The sequence below is a fragment of the Quercus lobata genome, chromosome 5, assembly GCF_001633185.2.
Source record: "Quercus lobata isolate SW786 chromosome 5, ValleyOak3.0 Primary Assembly, whole genome shotgun sequence".
Classification (NCBI taxonomy): Eukaryota; Viridiplantae; Streptophyta; class Magnoliopsida; order Fagales; family Fagaceae; genus Quercus; species Quercus lobata.
The window spans coordinates 29004838-29011841 of record NC_044908.1 but is presented as its reverse complement, the minus strand read 5'-3'; the positions used below and the strand labels follow the sequence as shown (position 1 = coordinate 29011841).

Sequence of the window (7004 nt, the reverse complement as noted above, 5' to 3'; positions counted from 1 at the left end):
GATCATGAAAACACCTTTTTAAAAGCTTTAATTGTAGGGCATTCATTGGTAGGGTGTTCCATGGTCACACAAATTCTACAAACTTCATCAATTTTAGGCACAATATTGATTCCATTGACCTTCCTTAATTCCATGGCTTCAAGCTTCCTAGTTAGGCTAGCCATCTTAGCACTAAGGTCATCATCTTCTCAAAGTTGGTACTTACCACCCCCAGAGGGGTTGGTGGATGCTCTAAACCTATCTGAGGTATCAATGGTATCCCAAGATTGGGCATTTTCAGCTAAGAGATCAAAATAATCAAAAGCCTCATTAGGATCTTTATTCAAAAACTCTCTGTTGCATATCATCTCTACAAATTGGCGCATCTTTGGAGTTAAACTTTCATAGAAAAAACCTAATTATATGCCAAGTTTCATAGCCATGATGTGGACAAGCATTAAGCAAATCTTTATATCTTTCCCAATATTGATAAAATGTCTCATTATCTTTTTGTGAAAATTTCATTATTTGTCTTTTAAGTTCATTAGTTTATGAATTGGAAAAAATTTCTTTAAAAACTTAGTTTGCATCTCTAGAGATGCCAAGTACTAATTGACCTAGGTCTCAAAGAATTAAACCAAGTTTTTGCCCTGTCTTTAAGAGAAAAAGGAAACAATTTCAACCTAATGGTCTCTTCATTACATGATTGATCATAGAAGGTAGAACATACCTCCTCAAATTCCTTAAAGTGTAGGTAAGGATTTTCAGAATCTAAGCCATGGAATTTATGAAGTACTGAAATCATACCGGGCTTAAAATTAAAATTATTTGCATTAGTTGGAAAAATGATGCATGATGCACTACACCAAGTAGGTTGCAAATAATCCTTGAGAGTTCTAATGGGTTGGTGAACATGGAAGTTTTCATTATTTAAATTATTCTCATCACCATGATTACTCTCTAAGTTCACCATGATATCAAGTGTGTGAGAATGTGTGAAAGAATCAAATAAATTGCTAAACAAATTATTAGACTCAATTCTAACCAAGCGATTATCACTATCACAACACCAAACACGCATGCAAAAGGAAAGCAAGAAAGAAAAAGAAAGAAAACAAATACCTTTAACAATAAAAAGAAGTAAAAATAAAAGAAAAATTCTAAAAAAAAAAAACACTAAACTACTTAAAAAGGAAAGAGTTGGAGAGATATTACCAAATATGTGAAGAAATTTAATGCTGAAAACCTCTCCAAACAAAGTGGAACGCTTCTCTATTCGCCTAATCCCTGGCAACAGTACCAAAAACTTGCTGCGACTTAAATAATGCTCTCAAGTGTAGGATTGTTGCGAAATAATAACTCGATAAATCTGAGGTCGAATCCACAGGAAAAAGGAAATTGATTAGCAAATCACAAGAGAATAAAACTAAAATAATAAAATTTAATTGAAGAGATTTTCGATGATTTAGTAAAAGTAATTTAGATTGAAAGAAAATAACAATATATTAAGTGTCATCCTCCCAGAGCCCATTTGGACTATCTACCTCACTCGCGACACAATTGTTTTGAGTGTCATCCTCTGTCACAAGGTTTAATTCAACAAGAGCGTTTGTATTTGTGTTGTGCTTGAGATTCTCTTTGATATTGTCCCTCTAGAAGAAACCACATAATAGTTTTTGTCGAATATTTCTTCCCTATCTCCCTTCGAATTCTCTTCCTAGAAGCCAGGTTAGATAAGTTTTGATCGTTGCCCAATTCCAAATTTTCTCCACAATGCAACGAAGACAAGGGGCAGGGGTCTGAGGTTGCAGAATCAAGGACAGTGGACTTGGGTCAGCAGTGGTTGGGCCCGGATTACTGATTATGTGTAATCCTACATCCAGTAAAGGACATGGGCCTAGCCTATCAAAAGTGTTAAGATCTTGAGTCATTTAGGCCGAGCCATGTTGTTGGGCCAAAAGGGTTTGCACACTTGTTAATCCGTAAGGTTGGCCTTGGACCCGAGATAAATGTGGCCCAGTACTAGATTCACCTATCTCATATTTGATTCTATCCCTATCCACTCGTCGGACAATAGATTCAATGAAAGAATCCAGCGACTCAATGATCTGTCCTCTATTCCAGTTTGAGTTTGGTAGAACCTCTAGGCGAACACTATTCAGATTATCAAGATTAAACATGACCACTGTTGTGGATTCACTCTTTGTTTCATAATTTGACTGTTGTGTACCTCTTATCTATCCATTTGTGACAAATGGGCACGAGCTATCAATCCGTGTCCATCTTAAAGCTGAAGACTTTGGAGGGAACCATGGAGGTCTTAGAGAGAAGGTGATGCCTGGTGTTCGATGTGGGCTTAAGGTATGGTCATTATTATGTGGGGTAGTTGTGTGGCTCGGGTTGCCAATTTTTGGAACAGAGTATGGAGGGGATGATGTTGGTGAGTTGAATGGGGTGTTGGGGTTGTTGTGATTACCTAGATTCAAGGAATTGGTAACAGAGTTGAGTGTGGTATGGTCGTCATCATTTTGGTACCCTTCCTGTGTGGAGATTGGTGGGTGTTGGAAAGGTTGGGTGCTCTATATCGGTAGAGTTGGAACAGGGTTAGTGAATGGAGGTGTATTTGGGTCTAGGTATCAACGGAAGCTTGTTGCATGTGTTTGGGCTGATTCAGCAGGGGAATGTGGAGTTGGGTTATGTGGGTTTAAGTTTTTTGGCTGTTGGTTTTGTTGCATGTTGCCAAAACGGACATGGGAGGTCCATCTTCTTCTCCGGTTTTAAAAGGCCCTTAGAAAGTTACCAAAATGGGGTTCAAGTGAATTGAAACTGAAATGTACCTGGTGCAAAATTTTAATGTGATGTCACTGTCTGAATAGCATCATTTCCACATCATTCCTGCTTTGTGAACACTGGCTACGTGTATGCCCAATCAAACCACATACGTTGCATAGTTTGTGAACCCTCTCATATTTACATTGAATCCATATTTTTGACCCATCATCAAACCTTAGCATGAACCCTGAAATCACAGGCATCTAAGGGTTGATTCGTACCCCAAATCGCATGAAACAGATATTGCGAGGCATTCGATCCTCCCAATCCACTTGTTCACATTTTTCCATTAAATGTCCCATCCTTTCAGCTAATTCTGGGTATTGGTACTCCAGTGTGAGTCCATGCAAGTAGACCCATAGTGAGACAAAGTTCAGTTGAAGTATTTCAAGTACCAAGTTTGGCCGCCACTTCTTAGTACAAACAGAGTACGATCCACTGCCCATGGGCCTTCAGAACAGATGTGGTTCAAGTCCTCAACAAATTCAAAATGCAAGATGTAGAAGTAGGAGTCCCTCCTACAATTGTCACCTTACCTCTAATTCGCCATGCAACATTAATGATGTGTTGGAGATGACTGATAGAGAACTTCCTGTAGTCCATATGAAACCGATGGCACACTTAACTCCAAAATTCTCGTTGGATGGTGATATTTGCAGGATCAGCTTCAATTATAGTTCCGTGACATGCAAAAGGAACCTCATCATCCTTACTAGAGTGATAATCTGACTCCACTTCATCAGCAAACAGTTCTGCACTCACATCCGACTCACTACTTTCAATCAAACCATACTCTTGGGGGTTGACAGGGTCAGCCATAAGAAAAAACCAAGAAAACAGAGAGCAACGACTACATGCAAGAGGATAAGTCAGAGGGAAACAAGGGTAAGGACTAGACAGAGAACAAAGTAGAAACAAAGTTACATGCAAGAGTACAAATAAAAAGAGGACAAGAAAAGACCAATTTAGAGAGAAAAAGGCAAAAAGGGAAGAACCAAAGGGAGATCTTGAGAGGAAGGAGTCAATGCTAAGACTAAACAAGGAAAACATAGAAAAGGAAGTACAAGGATTAAACAAAGGCACGAAAGGAAAAGGACATGAAGTAAAAGATGGCTACATTAAAGATTGTTGGAAAGGCAGAGTAAGGATTGGTGGAGGGTTAGGTGAGAAGATAGGTCGAACGAAGGCAATAAATGCCTGCAGAAAGATCCCAAAATGAAACAAGGGTGCTCTCCTAGAGAGAGGAAAAAAATCTGTATAGAAGACATTAATTTTAAAGGCATTTATCCCATCTATAAAATTGTTTGATTAGGAGGACTTAGCTGATTGGTTGCTACCAATTTAGTGGATTTTGTATTATTTAGAAAATAAGAGGAGGATCACCTGTATGATGGTCATATTACATGAGTACAATGACACTTCAAGCCCAGTTGGCATAATTAGCAATTGAATTCAATTGCCATGGTAAATGAGGGTTGATGTACCAAAGACTTGATCTAGGACATATGTGATTCAATGTTAGGAACATATGTCAATATTTTATATAATTGGCTAATCCTTTGACAAAACGCACTTTACTTGTAATTGGGTTGATCTAGGATGTGTTTAATACTTCAAGAAACAATGTTTCAAGTTCAAGTGTTAAAACCATGCAAGTCTGTCTAAGAATCAAATCAGAAAGTGTTGTTCATTAAAACTCAATAGCTAGCATCTATTGAGATTTAAAGAGAGTTGTTTCAGCCCAAGGCTTGACAGCTGCTCGACAGATAGGGTATCTGTCGAGATTTATGAAGTTCTGATTTTCAGTTCTAATTTTCATCTAATCCGCGAATGTATGTTTGAGCTTTCTTTTCTCACAACCCTAAACATATATAAAGATTATTTTAAGGGCCATAAAAGGTGACACAAGTTACACAAGAGAACAATTCAATAGTGTGAAGAAGAGTGTGACCAGAAACCTAGTTTGCCCTAGTTTTTGAAGAAGCTGCTGTGTTTGTATACCATAGGATTTTGTGACCAAGTAATTTCATGATCTTTATCGTCTGGATGAACTGAAAAACTTTGTAGCCAACATCTTTCTCTAGTTGATGATTAAGTTGCGTACTAGGATCCGCGCAATTGGTTAGTCACGTACTGGGAGCCGTCACTACAAGAAATCTGGGTTTAGGCGACGTTTGTAAAACGTCACTAAAAACCCAAAAACGTTGCTATAGACACAAATGGCCTACAGCGATGTTTTTTTTTTGTGACGTTCGAAAACGTCGCAATAGTGCAGTCGCTATAGGTCTATTGCGACGTTTTGAAAAACGTCACTATATGGTACTCTTTTTTCAGAAACTTTTAGTGACGTTTTATAAAACGTCACTAAATAATATAACATTCTCGTACATAATATAAGAAAATACATTTAGCGACGTTTCAAAAACATCACAAAAGCATTTTCCTTTTGCTTTTTAGTGATGTTTTTAAAACGTCGCAAAACCTACTCATTATTTTTAAAAAAAATATATTAAAAATGCTATATAAAACTACTAAAAATTCAACAATAACTAAAATATGCTTGCAATAAGCTTGTAATAGATCAAATAGACCTATCATCATTATTCCAAAATATCAAATGTCCAATGTTAATGAATCATGGTGCTTGAAAATTTAGTAACAATAAATATATAAATATATATATATATATATATATATATATATATACATATAAAGAGCATTTAGTTGAGATTATTTACACATTAGTGGGTAGTGAACTTTTTAAAAAAATTAATTTTAAGCTAGCTAAACCACAAAACTAATAACAAAAAAAATTCAAAATCTACACAGTACAGAAAAATTGTAGGAAAAAAAAAAAAAACCAAGATTTACAAACTTGTACATAAACTTACGATGATTTAGCCTTTGATGCTTAGGACATTTTGCTCAAAAATCCAAATTTGAATAAGAGTTTTCTGTACCAAACTCCAACCAAAACAAGCAAACAAAAAAAATTAGCACAAAAGTTCCATGACCTATTACAGAAAAACTAAATCAAAGCAAATTCATAAGCCAAAATACAAAAACTCCATGACCCATTAAAGGAAAATCAAATCAAAGCAAACCCATAAGCCAAAACACAAAGTCTTACACTTTAAAGAAACTTGAACACCAAAAAAGAGGGAAAACAGAATGGTAGTGGCAGTAGGTGGTGGCTAGAGAGGAAGAACTCGTACATGAATGGGTTGGCGGTGGCAACAGCGGCGGCGGCAATGGTTGGCAATAGCTAAGTGTGAAAAAGTGATAAGGGTGGGAGGGGGGAGAATATGGAAGTGGGAAGGAAAGTTTGTTTGAGAAAGAAAAAGAGTGATAAGAAAGAAAAAGGACTGAAAAAACGTGTAAGGAAAGGATACCAAAAAAAAAAAAGGGACAAAATGGGGGGAACTTTCCCACTTAGTGAAATTTTGAAAGGGAAACATATAGCGACGTTTTCAAAACATCGCTATATCTTTATCCAAAACGTTGCTATATGTTTATCCAAAACAAAAAGAAGAAACGGTGGGAACTTTCCCACTCAGCGAAATTTTGAACCGGAAGAGGATAAAAATTTTGGCGAAACATATAGCGACGTTTCTGAAAACATCGCTATATGTTTATACAAAACGTCGCTATTTGTTTCCTCAAAATTTTTTTGAAAATATGGTGGGAGTTCTTTAAAAACTTTAGCGCCACTCAGCGAAATTTTGAACTGGAAGAGGATAAAAATTTTGGCAAAACATATAGCGACGTTTTTGAAAACGTCGCTATATGTTTATACAAAACGTCGCTATTTGTTTCCCCAAAATTTTTTGAAAATATGGTGGGAGTTCTTTAAAAACTTTAGCGACGTTTTTAGGAAACGTCGCTATAAACAAAAAATACGCCGCTAAAACAGTACTTTTTGCGGCGTTTTAAGAAACGCTGCTATTGTTTTGGGTTACAACGACATTTTAAGAAAAACGTCGCGAAAGGATCACTCTTTAGCGGCGTTTTTTAAAAACGTCACAATTTACTATTTATAGTGGCGAACTTAAAAACGTCGCTAAAAAAAACGCCGCCTAAACCCAGATTTCTTGTAGTGCGTGCATTGAAAAAGAAAGATTGTCACTACAGAACAAGTCCAATTGGGTATTAGGGTAAGGATTCAACTGTAGGTTGGTGGAAGGTACTGGGAT

The 7004-nt window shown here is 36.6% G+C and overlaps 1 non-coding gene across 1 annotated transcript; it reads left to right on the top strand.

Moving 5' to 3' along the window:
- The first annotated feature begins 415 nt into the window (after positions 1-415).
- LOC115993411 lies at positions 416-522 on the top strand. The gene has a single exon (XR_004092952.1). It is a non-coding gene; the product is annotated as a small nucleolar RNA R71 (small nucleolar RNA).
- Positions 523-7004: the final 6482 nt, after the last annotated feature.